The 19,886-nt window shown below is 36.7% G+C and overlaps 1 pseudogene; it reads right to left on the reverse strand.

The window, feature by feature from the left end:
- Positions 1 to 13,387: 13,387 nt before the first annotated feature.
- On the reverse strand, positions 13,388 to 19,548 carry LOC141488690 (GTP-binding nuclear protein Ran-like; annotated as a pseudogene).
- Between the last annotated feature and the right edge of the window lie 338 nt (positions 19,549 to 19,886).

A 19,886-nucleotide genomic window follows, 5' to 3' on the forward strand; every position in this document is an offset into this window, starting at 1 on the left:
TAAGGCAAAAGGGAAAAATTTAAGAAAGAAAAAAAATAAATTTTAAAAATCTGCATTCAGATTCCAAAGTTCTTTCTCTAAATGTGGATGGCATTATCTATCACAAGTCTTTTGGAATTGCCTTTGATTGCTATATTGATGAAAAGAGCTAAGTCTTTCATAGTTGATCATCATACAATGTTGCTATTAATGTGACAGTGTTCTCCTGGTTCTGCTCATTTTCACTCAACATCAGTTCATATAAGCCTTTCTAGGTTTTTTCTGAAATCCATCTTCTTTTTATTTCTTATAGCATAGTGGTATTCCATTACATTCATATACCACAGTCATTCTCCAAATGATGAACCTTTCAATTTCCAATTTTTGCAATCAAAAAAAGAGCTGTTATAAATATTTTTGTGCAATTGAGTCCTTTTCCCTTTTATATGATCTCTTGGATACAGATCTAGCACTGGTATTGCTGGATCAAAGGCTATACAGTTTTATAGCTCTTTGGGCATAGATATAACTTTATTTTTACTACCCTCTAACTGAAATTTATCATTTCCTTCCTTATGGTAAGGCCCATCAGTTTCATCAGACCTGCCAAAGGGGGTCATATATAAGATCATATAAAAGATCAAGAAATTCTGGCTAGGATCATCTTTAAATTCTAAGATGACATTGCATTGGAATGTCAAGGAATAATGATGGGCTGTCTGAGATAGTATGGAACAATCTATCCCTTGAAGAGTAGTTCTTTTGGAAACAACAAACTCTGGGGGATGGAATCACTGAGAGCATCACCATCTGCCAACTCTAGGCCCTTAAGTCTATAGATGCTGTGGGGTCTGCTGGCTGACCAAATACTATGATCATCTCATCCAGGAAAGGTAGTGATTTTCTAGTCCAACACTTAATTTACTGAAGAGGAAACCGAGGACAGAGGAATTTAAATGATTTGCCCAAGTAAAACAGCAGAGTTAAAATAAGAACCTAGGTCTTTTGACTCCAAATCCAGTGCTTTTCCCACCTGCCAGGATTTGGAAGACCTTTTATAAAGCCCCCTTTTCAAATAGTTAAATAAAGACCTTAAAAATAGTTCTGTTCTTAAAATATAACCTTTTGTAGAGGCACAACATTTATCATACTATTTTTATAATTGATACTTCATATTTTTTGCTAACCTCAGTTGTTCTAATTTATGTCTTTTATATTGTTCAATTTATTAAAGTTAACATAAAGCAAAAGAATTGCTTCAAGAACTCCTAATTGTGTCCAGGAAGCTCCTCCATCACTCTAGATATACCTCTCTCTGTTCCTAAGTTACTTGCTGCCAACCTTTCTGGGAAATTTAGCTAGGTAAAGCTTAAGATAATAAACAAACAGTCTATCCTTGTTGCTTCTTCAGTGTTGAGCTCTTGGCTGATATAACTTTTGAAAATCTAGTCAAAGAATTACAAAATCTTCTAGGCAGGAAGTCTTTTCAGAGGGAATCAATTCTAACCCATACCTGTTTGAGTATTCCTTTTATTCCCTAGATGAGTCTTCAGCATCTCCAACCAGAGATTCTCTTGAATCTCTTGAACACTACCACCTCCTGAAGTAGTCTGCTTCACTTTGGAACAGCTAGATCTGCCTCTAGCCAGCTTCCATTCACTATAGAGGACTTACAAGAGGGCAAGAGCAATGTTATCATCAAACCAGGAGGCACTGAAGGACTTTCCTAATTTAATGTCTCTGGAAGTCTCTTTCATGTGAGAATGTACATATATCTTAGGCACTGGAGGGAAGGCCTTCAGGGAGTTCTTATCTCCAATACTCACTAACACTAAGTAACATGAGTTTGTCAAATTAGTTTTGAAAGAAGGGAGACAATTTGGCACATGAAGAATGAAAGGGAGAGTAGAAGATGGAGAAGAAAGTAAGGAAAGAAATGTAGCAGCATCTGGTTAGGAATGCAAAACAGGGAAGGGAATAAACATTTATTAATCACTTAATATATGCTAGGCATTCTGCTAAGCATTTACAACCATCTCATTTTATCTTCACATCAACCCTGGGGCTGGATGCTATTATCTTCATTTTATAGTTGAAGAAACTGAGACAGAGTGGGACACATAGCTAGGAAGTAGCTGCAGTTCTATTTGGGTCATCCTGAGCCTATGAGAAATCTAGTCTTCAATATCCTAAAGGGAGCTGGAAATGAACCAGAACTCAGGAGACACTGGGACTGGATATATAGATCTGGGAGTCATTTTCATAGAGATGTTAGTTGACCCATGAAAACTGATGAGATCTTTATTTTTTTGTGGGTTTTTTTGTCATTTTTTTATGTTTAATTGTTTTTTAATTAATTTTTGTTACATTTCTCAATTACATTTTTTTAACATTTTAACATTTTATTTGTTTTCCAAATATATGAAATAGTAATATGTACCCATCATTTTTTGCAAGGCTCTGAATTCTACAATTTTCCCCCCTCCTCCCTTCCCTCCCCCAACAGAAGGCTGTCTGACAGTCTCTACATTGTTTAGATGCCATACATTGATGTAAATTGAATGTTATAAGAGTAAACATAAGAATAAACATAACCCCCCTCCCCCCAAGAAGATGAGAAACCTCAAAGAGAGAGAGAGAGAGAGAGAGAGAGAGAGAGAGAGAGAGAGAAAATTGCACTTCAGTCTGTGTTCAGATTTCAATGGCTCTGTCTCTGGGGTGAATTGTTTTCTTTATCATAAATCCACCAGAGAAGTTGCTTCAATATTTTTCCCTCAGCTGCTATTACTAGCTGTACCTCCACTCTATTCCTCCCCACTCTCATTTATTCTATTCTCTCTCTCTCCTTTCATCCTGGCCCTGTCCAAAAGTGTGTTGAATCTGAGTACCCTCTCCCTTGATCTTCCCTCTCTTCTATCACCTATTCCCCCCCTTCCCTCCCCCCATTCCCCTCATCCTGTCCCTTTCCTCCCATCCTTCTCCAGGGCAAGACAGATTTCCTCACCCTATTAAGTGTGTGTGTTATTTCCTCCCTGAGCCATTTCTGGTGAGAATGAAGGCTCACTCATTCCCCCTTGCCTTCCCCTTCCATTCCATTGAAAAAGCTTTTTCTTGACTCTTATGTGAAATCTCTCAGCTTCTTCTTCATCTCCTTTTCCTTCCTCCTAGTACTTTTCCCCATCACCCATTGACTCCATCCCTTTGCCACATCATACCATTATATTCCACTCCTTCCTATGTCCTGTCTATATATGCTCCAACAGCTCTTATAAATGAGAATGTTCATGGTGAGTTATCAATATCTTCTTCCTCTGCAGGAATACAAACAGTTCAACATCATCAGGTTCCTCATAGTTAGTCCCTCTCTTCCACTCCCTCTATGGTTCATCAGAGTCCTGTACTTGGAGATCAAACTTTCTGTTCAGTTCTGGTTGTCTCAATATAAAAGTTTGAAAGTCCCCTGTTTCATTGAAAGTCCATCTTTTCCTGTGAAAGAGGATGTTCAGTTTTGCTGGGTAGTTGATTCTCGGTTGTAAACCAAGCTCTTTTGCCTTCCGGAATATCATATTCCAATCCATATGAGCCCTTAATGTAGATGCTTCCAGATCCTGTATAATCCTGACTATGGAGCCTTGGTAGTTGAATTGTTTGTTTCTGGAAGCTTTTAGAATTTTCTCTTTGATTTGGGAGTTTTGGAATTTGGCATAGTATTCCTGGAAGTTTTTCTTTTGGGATCTCTTTCAGGAGGTAACCAGTGAATTCCCTCAATTTCTATTTTGCCCTCTGCTTCAAGGATCTCAGGGTAATTTTGCTGTATTATTTCTTGAAAAATGAAATCTAGGTTCTTTTCCTGGTTGTGACTTTCAGGTAGCCCAACAATTTTCAAATTATTTCTTCTGGATCTATTTTCGAGGCCGCTTGTTTTTCCAGTGAGATGGTTCACATTTTCTTCTAATTTTTGGCTTTTTTTGGAAGAGTTTTATTTCTTCCTGATTTCTTGCAAAGTTATCAGCTTCCTTTAGTTCCATTTTGCATTTGAAGGAGTTAATTTCTTCAGAGAGCTTTTTTTCTCCTTTCCCAGCGGGTCAATTCTGCTTTTTAAGGCATTCTTCTCATTTGCCTTTTGTTTTGCTTTTTTTCCATTAGATTTAAACTGGTTTTTAACATATTATTTTCTTCAGTATTTTTTTTTTTGTATATCTTTCTTTCACCAAGCTTTTGATTTGGTTTTCATGTTTTTTCTTTGTCACTCTCATTTTTCCTCCAAATTTTTCCTCCACCTCCCTTAATTGCTTTTCAAAGTCTTTTTTGAGCTCATCCACAGTGTGAGCCCATTTTCCATTTTTCTTGGAGGTTTTGGATACAGAAGTTTCCATTTTGTCGTCATCTGAATATGTGTTTTGATCTTCCATGGGACTAAAGTAATTCTCTATGATCAGATTCTTCTTTTTCTGTTGTTTACTCATTTCCTCAGCTCAGGACTAATTTATAGCACTTTCAAGGCTTGGGGGGTTGCTGTTTTTTTTTTGGACACCCCACTGAGACCTTTATTCCTCCATAAGGAGGGATCTTGCTATCTTAGTATGGAAGCCCAAACTGCAATATCTGAGTGTAGGCAAACAACAGAGTTCTACCCCAGGGAGAGCAATCTCTGTAGACTTCCCTTACTGTCTCTTGGGGTGCAGGCTGCTTTCTCCCGATTCTTGCTGCAGATTCTGTGGCTGTGCTCCTCACTCCATATTCACCCAGGTGCAGCAGAGTTCTCTCACCGCCCCTTCAAGCTGTTGCTGGTGATCTCTGGGCTGCATTGGTCTGGACTGTGCTGGACTGGTGGGCTGTGCTGTGGCTTTTTTTCCCAACCCCCAGTTCCAGTGAAACACACCTTTCCCACCAAACTTCTAAGTTATCTTGGATGGGGAAAATGTATCACGCAGTCTTTCTGTGGATTCTGCCCCTCTAAATTTTGGCTAGAGCCATCCTTTGCTTGTTTTTTTGGGGGGGTTTGGGGGATCAGAGTTCCCAGGAAATGCTGCCTTCATGTTGCCATTTTGGTTCTGCCCCCCCCCCCCATGAGATCTTTACGAGAGTGAGAACTGAGAAAGAAGAAATGATAGTATAGGACAGAGCACTGGAGTATACCCACCAGGAGTAGGACAGGGATGATGATTCAATCAAGGAGACTGGAGGAGAGGTCAGACAGATAGAGTTAGGGCCTGGAGAAAGCAGTGTCACTAGGATGAGAAAGTATTCAACAAGTAATGTTATGGAGCGGCTATGGAGTCAGGAGTATCTGAGTTCAAATCCGGTCTCAGACACTTAATAATTACTTAGCTGTGTGACCTTGGGCAAGCCACTTAACCCCACTGCCTTGCAGAAATTTTAAAAAAAGAAATGTTATGTCACATTCAGCAGATCATGGAGGATAAGGACTTAGAAAAGGTCAACAAATTTGGTGATTAATGATCATTGGCAACTTTATGAGAACACTTCTGCTTGAGTGAAGAGGTCAGAAGTGAGCTGTTGGCAATCTCTATGCTAGTCTTTCCAGCTAGACTTGTACATTCAGTCATCACTATCAGAAACATCTTTATTTTTTAAATTGGTCATAAGGGAATTTATTATAATAACCAGAACTTCTAGGTGCTGTTCATCAATTTTAGTATAGTCTTCTATTCAGAAACATTGTCTTCAAAAAAAGCAAAAATTATACACATAATGAAACAGAGGTCCTGAAAGGGACTTGTCCGAGATCACACATCTATCTACTCCCAGCACAATGCTCTTCTATAAGATCATACAATGTGTTAGTATTTCATTTTTATTGACTTGCTGATCTACTCAGCAGTGGAGCATTTTTCTCTGCTTCCCTGCCCCCACCCTTCTAGACTCATCCTTCCTGTGCTCCACCTGGGTAGAACCAGATCCTGTTTAGTGTCAGTTCTGCAATTAATCTGTTTAACTTTTGAGGCTCAGGACAATGGATTCTTTCAGTGCAAAGTCCCCGATCTTTCTATTTCATTTATATCCCTTCAGTGCCACTTCCTCAATTCCCAAAAGCTCCTAAACAACAAGGATGCAATTCAATTAATCCCTTAAGAAATCCAGTGAATTAGAAGCCAGAGAGATATGTATGACTAAAGCCCATTATACACAAACAGGTAATCCAGTTGTCTGGGAGGATGCCCAGACTACCCATGTTTTCATTCCTTTCCAGGATGCACTTGACTTTTCTCCCGGACCTTCTCTCTACAATTGCACAGAAACCTACCGCACGGCAAATAAGACTCAAATGAAATATTTGTAAAGTTTATCACCATGCTTAGTATAGAGTAGGAATTTAATAAATGCTTGTTCCTTTCCTCTTCCCTGGAAATGCACTGGGAGACCTCTGAGCTTCACACACTTGAAGTATCCTCCACCTCGGCAGCTTCTACCCCATTGGTAGGCTCCTTCCAAACATTCATTTTAAGAAGGAAGCCTATGCCAGTCATGTCTCTATATCTCTTCAGTCTTCAGGCTGACTCCAACTTTTTCTACAGTGTCCTTACATTGGACACCTTCTCTCCTCTTCCCCTTTAAGCTCCTGTTTACATGTTGCCTTCCCTCATTAGACTGTAAACTCCTTGACCATTGTGTACACTGTACACTGTGAGATGATTAACTATGATGGACTTAGATCCTCTCAGTTAGTTCAGTGATTATGGATAATTCTAAGACTTGTGATGGACAATGCCATCCACATCCAGAAAAAAACTGTGAAATCTGAATACAGACCAAAGCATGCTATTTTCACTTTTTAAAACTTTTTATGGTTTTCTTATGTTTTTCTCCCTTTAATTCTTCTTTCACAATATGACTAACATTGAACTATGTTAAACATGATTGTACATGTACAAACTATGTCAGAATGCTTACTGCCAAGGGGAAAGATGGTAGAAAAAAGTGGAACTCCAAAGCTTATGAAAAGATGAATGTTGAAAACTGTCTTTGCATGTAATTGGAAAAAAACAAAAAAGACTCTAAGTTCCTTGAGGGCAAGGAATGTTTTTCTTTCTGCTTGTATTTGTATTCCCAGCATCTAGCACAGTAAGCATACAAACTTGACATTAAGTGACCCTAAAGACAAAGTGCAAAAATAACTATTGCTGCTTTGGCTCCTTACCTCTGCTGACTTCTGTGATCAACAACCATGAACATATGGAATTTTGTTTTGTATTTCTCTAAGGCACCACAGCATGAGGTAAAGTGGATAGAGTGTGGGAAGATTTATCTTCCTGAATTCAAATGTGGCTTCTGATATGTACCAGTTGTATGACCCTGGGAAAGTCACTTGACCCTATTTGCCTCAGTTCCTCATCCAAAAAGAGTTGGAGAAGGAAATGATAAACCCAAAAACCCCAAATGGAATCATGAAGAGTCAGACACCACTGAAAAACAATGCTCTTGCAATGCAATTTGGTGAATTAAAAACTATTTGTATTGATGCTTTGCCTCCCATTAGATTATAAGCTCCTGAGGGCTGGGGTTGGGGCATAGTATATGTTGTTTGTTTTTGGTTGTTTTTCATTCTTGAAAAAGACATGATGATGTCTTGACTCATCCTTGAATTGGATTTAAATGAGGCAGAGTTGCACAGAGGCCTCCATCCTCTCCTCTTCCAGAGTCATCAAAGTCCAGTGGCAAGACAAAAGTTAGGATGACCAGTGACAATCTGGGATGCAGTGGATGATCTTGGCATCTTTGATATCTGACTAAACTCTAAGCTGCTTCAGTCACCTTCATAGCTGAGGCCACTGGAAAAAATTGTTCCCATTTGCTAATGTTTGATGTAGACACCCTCTTACAGGTTTTGTGGCTCATTAGTCACCCTCAACCTGGTTTAACTGAGGTGTGGCTGCTGTGCATGCTACAGTTTCAAGGAGTTGAGTGCCAAGTGGACAATCATGGTGGTTGGCCTCAGTAAGGTGCTAGTCCTCCTTGAACAATCATAAACCCTGGTGAACTGCAAGACAGAAAGAACTGAGTTTAAACCCTATCTCCATTGTGTAATGGTTGTGTGACCACTTCACATTCTTAGCCTGAGATTCTTCCTCTATATCTATATAGCACTTAATACCTCACAAGGCTGATATAAGGCTCATATGAGATAATATAGGTAAAGATTATAAACCTTAAAAAGCTGTATTAAATAACTATATTTTCTAGATAAATAAAAGATCTATTTGGACCTAGCCCCAGTGCTTAGCATATAGGTTGTATTTAATAAATGTCAACACATTAACAAAGGACATAAGAAAACATTTAAACTACTGGTTCCATCTCAAGGACCTTTCAATGATGTGCAATAAAAATACATTTAGAGGGGGCAGCTAGGTGGTGCAGTAGATAGAGCACTAGCCCTGGAGTCAGAAGGATCTGAGTGAAAATCCAAAAGACACTCAATGATTATCTAGCTGTGTGATCTTGGGCAAGTCACTTAACCCCAATGCCTTACAAAAACAAAAAAAAAATACTTTTAGAGTAATCTGCTGTTTGATAAACCCAAAGAGTCCAGCTTCTGGTATTAAAAACTCTCTCTTCAATAAAAATTGTTGGGAAAATTGAAAGTTTGTATGGCTGAAACTTGGATTAGACCAACATCTCACACCCTATACCAAGATATGATCAAAATGGGTGCAGGATTTAGACATAAAAGACAATATTATAAGCAAACTAGGAGATGAAGGAATAGTTTACCTGTCAGATTCATGGAAAGGGAAGCAGTGTATGACCAAGGAAGAGATGGAACTGAGATTTTTAATCTCATAATTAAAAACAAACTAGATAATTTTGATTACATCAAATTAAAGTTTTTGCACAACAAAACCACTGCAAACAAGATCAAAAGAAATGTAGTAAATTGGTAAACAATTTTTACAATTAGTATTTCTGACAAAGGATTCATTTCTAAAATATATAGAGAACTGAGTCAAATTTATAAAAAAAACCAAGCTATTCCCAAATGATAAATGGTCAAAGGATATGCAGAGACAATTTACAGATGAGGAAATCATATAAAGTCATATAAGTCATATAAATCATATAAGTCATACAAAAATTGATCTAAATCATTACTAATTAGAGAAATGCAAATGAAAGTATCTCTGAGGTACCATCTCAGACCTCTCAGATTGGCATTATGACCAGAAAGGACAATGATTGATGTGGGAATTCTGGGACACTAATGCATTGTTAGTGGAGCTGTGAAGTCATCTAAACTTTCTGGAGAGCAATCTGGAATTATGCCCAAAGGGCAATAAAAATTGCATACCCTTTGATACAGCAATACCACTACTGGGTCTATACCCTAAAGAGATCATGGAAAAAAGGGTAAAAATATCACTTGAACAAAAATATTCATAGTAGTTCTGTTTGTGGTGGCAAAGAACTGGAAATTGAGTGAATGTCCATCAATTGGTGAATGGCTGAACAAATTGTGAAATATGTATGTGATGGCAAACTTCTGTTCTATTAGAAACCAGAAGGGATAGGAATTCAGAGAAGCCTGGAAGGATTTGCATGAACTGATGCTGAGTCAATGAGCAGAAACAGAAGAACATTGTACACCCTAACAGCAATGTGGGGGTGATGATCAGTCTTAATGGACTTGCTCATTTCATCAGTGCAACAATCAGGGACAATTTTAGGGTATCTGCAATGGAGAACATCACCTATATCCAAAGAATGAATTGTGGAGTTTAAACAAAGACCAAAGACTATTACCTTTAATTTAAATTTTTTAAAAAAGGTATCATGTAATTTTGCCATCTCATATTTTTGTTTTCTTTAAGGATATGATTTCTCGCTCAACACATTCAATTTTGATCAATGTATTGCATGGAAACAATGTAAAGACTATCAGACTGCCTTTTTTGGGGGTGTGGGGGAGGAAAGCGAGATTAGGGGAATAATTGTAAAATTCAAAAAACAACAAAAAATTTAAAAATAAAAAATTCATTTAGAAATGTCATTTAGATTCCAAAATAAATGATGGTTAAGTTGTCTGGCTGACTGAGCAAGGAGCCATGTTATTGCAACAGCTAGTCATGTTAGCTCAACCCCAGTGTCACACTGAGCATAGTGAAATGCTGAAGCTCCATAAGTACATAATAAATATCATAGCTCAATGCTTTTTCATTCTTACAGGATGGTTTCATGGAAAGCTGATTACTTTCTCAGTGATTTCTAAACAGCATTTTAAAAATCTGATCATTAGATTACAAGTTGTGAGGAATTCACAAACTCCACCCCTTTCATCCACATTATTTACAAAGCATATTTCAGATTTTAGACCTTACATAAAGAGTGACTAGAAGCCAAAAGAAACAGCACACATTTCTTACCAGTTCAATCTTACTAAGCAGTTAGGATTTTAAGAACATTTTTTAAAAGGTCTTTTTAAATGAAAGCAATATAGTCTTTGATCTATAGCTGGGGATTGAATTAGACCCCTTGGGCAGGAAGTCTGGAGTAGTTTATGACCCCTTTCAAAGAATCATGTTTTTAAATGCATAAAATACATTGAATTACAAAGGAAATAAATCACATTGAAATATAGTTATCAAAATATTAAAAAAAAAGTTCATAGTCCAGATTAAGAACCCTTGAAGTATAGAAACTTAAAGCAGAGGTGCTTTCAAAATCTAAAGGTAGATTGAGATGACCAGACTCCTCTGCTGGATTTTTAATACCCACATTTTTGTCATGTCTTATTATTTACAAATCAAAAATATAAATCTTGCTATGAAATTTTAGATCTAATGGTTTGCACAGGAGTGGGGTACAGAGCATCAATAAAGTACATGCATGTCTAAAAAAGGTGATCATAGGGAATGTGAGAATGGATTGCCTGAAGGCTACATTTGCTCTTCTCCAGGAAATAAACAACTGTACAGGGAAAAGCCTTCAGTGAATTAAGTAGATTGTCTAGGGACAATCTTGAAGGATAGAGAATCACACAGAACAAGGTGATGAAATTGTGGTCTGGAAAATGGAAGGAGCATTTAAACTGTAACAGCTTCTTCTAAGTAACGTATAGGATGTGGGAGAAGCTTCTGACAGGTCCTTGCTAAGTGAGCCACAAAGCCAGACAATCCCTTTGTCACTGTGTGGAAGGTCATAGTAGGCATCTTGGATTGGGAGGTGGGGAGGAAAAGGGGGATGTATGCTTACAATCTGGGTTGGATTCTTTTGCAATTAAAACTGCCAATATACTGCTAGTGAGATAGCCAAATGGGGTCTCTTTTTTGAAGTGTAAAAGAGACAAAGACTTTTTTTTTTTAGGTTTTTGCAAGGCAAACAGGGTTAAGTGGCTTGCCCAAGGCCACACGGCTAGGTAATTATTAAGTGTCTGAGGTCGATTTTGAACCCAGGTACTCCTGACTCCAAGGCCGGTGCTCTATTCACTGCACCACCTAGCCGCCCCTTCATTACTATTATTATAACATTATGGGTATGTGTCATAGTTTCTGAGTCTTAGAGACAGAAAATCTGGGTTCAAGTACTAACTTTGATGTCTATGTGGTGAATTTATTAGGAGCCTGCTAGGTCTCAAGTCACTGTGACAAAGTCCTGCTGAAATCAAAATGTTTGAGGCCGTTTCTGCCTCAGTAAGAAGAGTACTGTGATATTTGCATTCCCTATCCTTATCAGGTTGCAGAGAGGAAAGTGCTTTTACAAAGTGACATGGGAATGCGAGTTATTATTATTTGGTGGAATGAGTTACTATTCTTAGGTTCTGTCTAGAAATTCTGTCAGAATACATGAATTCAAATCTCTTGACACTTACCTGTCCTTAGGTAAATCACAAACACTTCGTATCTGTTTCCTCATCTTTAAAATGAAGGGGTTGGACTATATGGCTTCTAAGGTTGTTTTCAGATCAAAATCCATGATCCTATGACACATTAGCAGAAGTTGATTTATCTCTTTTAGGTATTCATCAACCCATAAAATTAACTGATCCTGAGAATTATATCCTGTATCTCTATCCAAAGTGGATTAAAAAAAATATCAAAGTAATACTTAGTATTTTGCTAAAGTTGTGGTCTAGAGTAGACCAAGAACTGGTGCCTATTCTCAGAAAAGGCCAGGACAAGGTATAGTCAATAAACTATCAGAATGGAAAGGAATCCTAGGAACCAGAGTTCAAAATCTTCATTTTGTAGAGTGAAGTGAGTCACAAAGAAATAATCCTACAATGATGGTTCCCCTCAGTTTCCTCAACTCTAAAATGGGACAAAAAATGCAAACAACCTACCAGTTTATCATAAGGATCAAACAAAGCAATGTTTTTAAAGTGCTTGGCACTGTAGCTGGCACATAGCTGGCACTTAATAAATGTTTTCTTCTTCCTAAGAAAGCGGTTTCAAAAAAAATCACACTCCCATTTTTCAGGAAACACTATATAGGTTCTTTTAGTAGCCAGCATGTTGCTAAAAAAAAAGATAATTGATCACATTTATCAACACAAATATCAAATATACAATATTGTTAAATCAAAAAATGATAAATTCCTTCATAATTTTCATATTTATAAATGATATAAACAGTAGCATAATGATAATGGCTTTAATGTGTTGGTTGGATTGGTTTTTCAGAACCAGTGTTTTCAAAATCTGGAATCTTTTCAATATTTATTTAAGGCAATGGAGTTAAGTGACTTGGCCAATTTTTTCAACTTTTAATCAAGGTCAAGATTGTCTATTTAATTGAGACCGAAGAAAACTGCTCCCTACAAATGGGGAATTACATGGTTATTAAATTTGTATTATTTGAAAATCACAGCACTTTTTAAATCACCCATATTAATATTCAGGTTCAAACACTTGTTTTGATGTACACAAAACAAATTTGGGAACTTCACATTCTGAGGGAAGAAGGCCAGGTGTATTATTACTGCCCACGGCAAATGTGCTTCTTATTCGTATTTAGAAATGTTTTGGTTTCTAAAATGAGAAGAGCTTTTGGAATTAGTCAGATGATTAAACAAGACAGGTTTTACTTTTTTCCTCTTTCAATTGTAGGGCAGATACTTAAAAAAATTAGGAAATATCTAAAAATATTTTGTAAATTTGCTATCTTAAGGGGCGGCTAGGTGGCGAAGTGGATAAAGCACCGGCCCTGGAGTCAGGAGTACCTGGGTTCAAATCCATTCTCAGACACTTAATAATTACCTAGCCGTGTGGCCTTGGGCTAGCCACTTAACCCTGTTTGCCTTGCAAAAAAAAACAAACTAAGAAAAAAAGAAACTTGAAATACAACTTTATTACCATCTAAATGAAAAAGGAATGGGAATGACAGTAACAAACAAGATTCACCACTGAATGTTGTGATGGAACTGTAGCAGTTTTATATTTGAAAGTCAAGGGGCCATAAATTCAGTCCAAAACCAGCTAAATACACAGGACCAAAATACAAATTATATTTTTTAACTGCCACATTCACTCATCTCCTTCAGTTCCCAAAGATTAAGCACATGTTCTGGTCAGCTATATAATAAAGTGGCAAACACATCACACCACTAACATACAGGACAATTGCCTTATAAAACTAGACCTCTGACACTGGGTCTAGCTTCATTCCATTACAGTTCACCATCTTCATCGGGGAGCACAGCAATCACAAGTCCTGCTCATACTGTGCTGCCAGTGCTGGGTCCATGACAACCTCTGGAAGTGCAAGAGCAGGCATGGCAACAAACTCCAAATTAGGGTCTCCAATGAGTTTTCTAGCAAGCCAAAGGAAGAGCTTCTCAAAGTTGTAGTTATGATTGCCTGAAATGCCATAGTACTGGAGATTCTTCTTCTTATGGAAGACAATTGATTTCACCTTAACTTTTCTGTCCTTAATGTCCAATTTGTTGCCACACAACACTGTGGGAATATTTTCACATACTCGAACCAGATCTCTATGCCAGTTAGGTATATTCTTGTAAGTAACTCTTTTTTTTATTTTTTTATTTTTTTTAGGGTTTTGCAAGGCAAACGGGGTTAAGTGGCTTGCCCAAGGCCACACGGCTAGGTAATTATTAAATGTCTGAGACCGGATTTGAACCCAGGTACTCCTGACTCCAGGGCCGGTGCTTTATCCACTAGCCACCTAGCCGCCCTTGTAAGTAACTCTTGATGTTACATCAAATATTATAATGGCACACTGAGCTTGAATGTAATAACGGTCTCAGATCACCAGATTTCTCTTGGCCAACTGTATCCCATATATTGAATTTATTTTTTAAAATTTATTTTTATTAAAGATATTATTTGAGTTTTACCCCCCCATCTTACTTTCCTCCCTCCACCCCCCCCCCCATGGAAAGCAATCTGTCAGTCTTTACTTTATTTCCATGTTGTACCTTGATCCAAATTGGGTGTGATGAGAGAGAAATCATATCCTTAAAGAAGAGACAAGAAGTCTAAGAGGTAACAAAATCGGACAATAAGATATCTGTTTTTTCCTAAATAAAAGGAACTTTGTTCAAACTCCACAGCTCCTTATCTGGATACAGATGGCACTCTCCTTTGCAGACAGCCCGAAATTGTTCCCGGTTGTTGCACTGATGGAATAAGTAAGTCCTTCAAGGTTGATCATCACCCCCATGTTGCTGTTAGGGTATACACTGTTTTTCTGGTTCTGCTCATCTCACTCAGCATCAGTTCATGCAAATCCCTCCAGGTTTCCCTGAAATCCCATTCCTCTTGGTTTCTAATAGAACAATAGTGTTCCATGACATACATATACCACAGTTTGCTAAGCCATTCTCCAATTGAAGGACATTTACTTGATTTCTAATTCTTTGCCACCACAAACAGGGATGCTATAAATATTTTTGTACAAGTGATGTTTTTACCCTTTTTCATCATCTCTTCAGGATATAGACCCAGTAGTGGTATTTCTGGGTCAAAGGGTATGCACATTTTTGTTGCCCTTTGGGCATAGTTCCAAATAGCTCTCCAGAAAGGTTGGATGAGTTCACAGCTCCACCAACAGTGTCAGAGTGTCCCAGATTTCCCACAACCCTTCCAACAATGATCATTATCCTTTCTGGTCATATTGGCCAATCTGAGAGGTGTGAAGTGGTACCTCAGAGAAGATTTAATTTGCATTTCTCTAATAATTAATGAATAAGAGCATTTTTTTTCATATGGCTATGGATTGCTTTGATCTCCTCATCTGTAAATTGCCTCTGCATATCCTTTGACCATTTGTCAATTGGGGAATGGCTTTTTTTAAAAATATGACTCAGTTCTCTGTATATTTTAGAAATGAGTCCTTTGTCAGAATCATTAGTTGTAAAGATTGTCTCCCAATTTACTACATTTCTTTTGGTCTTGGTTACAATGGTTTTATCTGTGCAAAAGCTTTTTAATTTAATGTAATTGAAATCATCTAATTGGTTTTTGGTGATGTTCTCCAACTCTTCCTTAGTCTCCTGCTCCCCTTTCCATAGATCTGACAGGTAAACTAGTCCTTGATCTTCTAATTTGCTTATAGTATTGTTTTTTATGCCTAAGTCCTGTAACCATTTGCATCTTATCTTGGTAAAGGGTGTTTAGGTGTTGGTCTAACCTAAGCTTCTTCCATACTAACTTCCAATTATCCCAGCAGTTTTTATCAAAGAGGGAGTTTTTATCTCAATGGCTGGACTCTTCGGGTTTATTGAACACCAGATTACTATAATCATCTCCTGCTTTTACACCTAGTCTATTCCACTGGTCCACCACTCTATTTCTTAGCCAATACCAAACAGTTTTGATGACTGATGCTTTATATTATGATTTTAGATCAGGCAGGGCTAAGCCACCTCCTTTTGCACCTTTTTTCATTAAGCTCCTGGCATTCTTGACTTTTTATTTCTCCATATGAATTTACTTATAATTTTTTCTAACTCATTAAAGTAATTTTTTTGGAATTTTGATTGTTAGGGCACTAAACAGCAGTTTTGGTAGTTTTGGTAGAATTGTCATTTTTATTATATTAGCTCTACCTATCCATGAGCAGTTGATATTTTCCCAGTTATTTAAATCTGATTTAATTTGTGTGAGAAGTGTTTTATAATTGTTTTCAAAAAGATTCTGAGTCTGTCTTGGCAAATAGACTCCCAAGTATTTTATATTGTCTGAGGTTACTTTGAATGGGATTTCTCTTTCTAGCTCTTCCTGCTGTGTCTTGCTAGACACATATAGAAAAGTTGAGGATTGATGAGGGTTTATTTTATAACCTGCAACTTTGCTAAAATTGCTAATTGTTTCTAGTAGTTTTTTTGGATGATTTCTTGGGATTCTCTAGGTAGAGCATCATGTCATCTGCAAAGAGTGAGAGTTTTGTCTCTTCCTTCCCAATTCTAATTCCTTCAATTTTTCTTCTCTAATTGCTGAAGCTAACATTTCTAATACAATATTGAATAGTAGTGGTGATAATGGGCACCCTTGTTTCACCCCTGATCTTATTGGGAATGCCTCTAGCCTCTCCCCATTGAATATAATGCTTGTTGATGGTTTCAGATAGATACTGCTAATTATTTTAAGGAACAGTCCATTTATTCCTACACTCTCTAGTGTTTTTAATAGGAATGGATGCTGTATTTTGTCAAAAGCTTTTTCAGCATCTATTGATATGATCATATAATTTCTGATAGGTTTGTTGTTGATATAATTGAATATACTAACAGTTTTCCTAATATTGAAGCAACCTTGCATTCCTGGAATAAATCCTACTTGATCATAAAGTATTATCCTAGTGATAACTTGTTGTAATCATTTTGCTAAGATTTTATTTAAGATTTTTGCATCTATATTCATCAGGGAAATAGGTCTATAATTTTCTTTCTCTCTTTTAACTCTTCCTGGTTTAGGTAACAGCACCATATTGGTTTCATAGAAAGAGTTAGGCAGAGTTCCATCTTTCCCTATTTTTCCAAAGAGTTTATATAGAATTGGAACCAATTGTTCCTTAAATGTCTGGTAAAATTCACTTGTGAATGCATCAGGCCCTGGAGATTTTTTCTTAAGGAGTTCAATGATGGCTTGTTGAATTTCTTTTTCTGAGATAGGGTTGTTTAGGTATTTAATCTCTTCTTCATTTAACCTGGGCAACTTATATTTTTGTAAATATTCATCCATTTCACTTAGATTATCAAATTTATTGGCATAGAGTAGGACAAAATAATTTCAAATTATTACTTTAATTTCCTCCTCATTGGTGGTGAGTTCACCCTTTTCATTTATGATACTAGCCATTTGGTTTTCTTCTTTTTTTTAATCAAATTGTTTTTTTTTTTTTAGGTTTTTGCAAGGCAAATGGGGTTAAGTGGCTTGCCCAAGGCCACACAGCTAGGTAATTATTAATTTGAATTAGGTATATTCTTGTAAGTAACTCTTTTTTTTTATTTTTTTAGGGTTTTGCAAGGCAAACAGGGTTAAGTGGCTAGCTCAAGGCCACACAGCTAGGTAATTATTAAGTGTCTGAGATCAGATTTGAACCCAGGTACTCCTGACTCCAGGGCCGGTGCTTTATCCACTATGCCATATAGCCACCCCTGTTTTAATCAAATTGACCAGAGGTTTATCAATTTTATTGTTTTTTTTCATAATACCAACTTTTGGTTTTATTTATTAATTCAATAGTTATTTACTTTTGATTTTATTAATTTCTCCTTTAATTTTTTAGAATTTCTAATTTGGTATTTAATTGGGGATTTTTGATTTGTTCTTTCTCTAATTTTTTTTAGTTGCAGTTTTAGTTCATTGATTTCCTCTTTCTCCAATTTATTCATGTAAGCATTTAGAGCTATAATATATCCCCTGAGAGTCGCTTTGAATGAATCCCATAGGTTTTGGTATGTTGTTTCATTATTATCATTATCTAGGATAAAATGGTTAATTCTTTCTACAATTTGTTTTTTGGTCCACTCATTCTTTAAAATGAGGTTGTTCAGTTTCCAATTGGTTTTGGGTCTATATCTCCTTGGCCCAATACTGCATATGACTTTTATTGCATTGTGATCTGAGAAAGATGTATTCACCATCTCTGCCTTTCTGCAGTTGATCATTAGGCTTTTTTTTTTAGGTTTTTGCAAGGTAAATGGGGTCAAGTGGCTTGCCGAAGGCCACACAGCTAGGTAATTATTAAGTGCCTGAGACTGGATTTGAACCCAGGTACTCCTGACCCCAGGGTGGATGCTTTATCCACTGCACCACCTAGCTGCCCCTGATCATTAGGTTTTTATTTCCTAGTACATGGTCAATTTTTGTACAAGTTCCATGTACTGCAGAGAAAAAGGTATATTCCTTTCCATCCCCATTCAGTTTCCTCCATAAGTCTACCATATCTAATTTTTCTAACAATCTATTTACCTCCTTAACTTCTTTCTTGTTTATTTTATGATTCGATTTATCTAGATCTGATAGCAGGAGATTGAGGTCTCCCACTAGTAGAGTTTTGCTGTCTGTTTTCCTGTAGTTCTTTCAGCTTCTCCTCTAAGAATCTGGATGCTGTTCCACTGGGTGCATATATATTCAGTATTGAAATAACTTTATTGTCTATGGTACCTTTTAGGAGGATAAAGTTTCCTTCCTTATCTCTTTTAACGCTATTTTTGCTGCTGCTTTGTCTGAGATAAGGTTTGCTACCCCTGCTTTTTTTACTTCAGCTGAAGCAAAATATATTTGCTCCAACTTTTACCTTTACTCTATATGCCATACATTGAATTTAATGGGACCTCTGTTAGTACAGAACATGAGAGGATGTACCTCAACTCCCAAAGTGGCTACATACTTCTCAAATTCACTAGTCAGGTGACATTTTACAAATGTGGTTTTTCCAGTATCTGCATCACCAACTAATACAAGTTTGAAATGCACTTGGGGTTCTTCTTGGGTGGCCATTGTGATGGTTCTTCCAGAAGCACCTGTCTCCATTTGACTGAACTGATCTTAGTTTGTTAACTATTTAATTGCCAATATCTTCAAATGTGTAATTATTTCCCTATCCTATTACCTGCAAGTTCCATTTGAAGTTGTTTGACATAGGACTTGCTAAGTATTGTTTTGAACATATCAACAGCAATAGGCAAGTAATTTCTTTTTTATTGCACAGGGTTTGGTAATCCTCTAAGTAACCTTATATGATGAACAACTAAGTGGTGAAGTGGATAAAGAACACCTGGCATGGAATCAGGAAGACCTGAGTTCAAATCCAGTTTCAAACACTTTACTAACTGTGTGAACCTGGGTAAGTCATTTATCCCTGTTTGCTTCAGTTTTTCTCATCTGTAAAATGAACTGGAGAAGTATATGGCAAATCACTCCAGTGTCTTTGCCAAGAAAACCCCAAATGGGGTCATGAAGAGTCAAATATATATATTTGACCAACAAATCTCATATGATACAAACAATTCTTTTCATGTAGAGGACAAGGTTATTGAAAAACTATCTTGTCGCTTATTATTTTTTTGGGGTATTCATCATAAACATTTTAAATATATCATTTCAGTTGATAAGATTTCATATTATTGGCAGCTAAAGCATTCAAAGTAAACTCAGGTCCCCCCCCCCTCATAATAGTATTTGCAAATGCCAGTGATAAATATGGTAGATATTTTCTGGATTTGTGCTTTGGACTTTGGCTTCATGTGTTTACACAAATTATAGTATTTTTTCTTTGCCTGTATTAGTTTTAGATTTTTCTCTTTAAGTCAACTGTGTATTTAGGTATCATGAAGTCATATTATTTCAATCAAAAATAAGAGATAATAAAAATTTAAGGCAAAGTTAAATTTAATTGAGAACTTCAAATGATTATCTAACTTTTCTAGAATTATTTCAATTTTTAAGAAATTGCATTTTTAAAAAGATTTTATTTTCGAGTTT

This window comes from Macrotis lagotis, chromosome 1 (genome assembly GCF_037893015.1).
Source record: "Macrotis lagotis isolate mMagLag1 chromosome 1, bilby.v1.9.chrom.fasta, whole genome shotgun sequence".
In the NCBI taxonomy this organism is placed as follows: domain Eukaryota; kingdom Metazoa; phylum Chordata; class Mammalia; order Peramelemorphia; family Peramelidae; genus Macrotis; species Macrotis lagotis.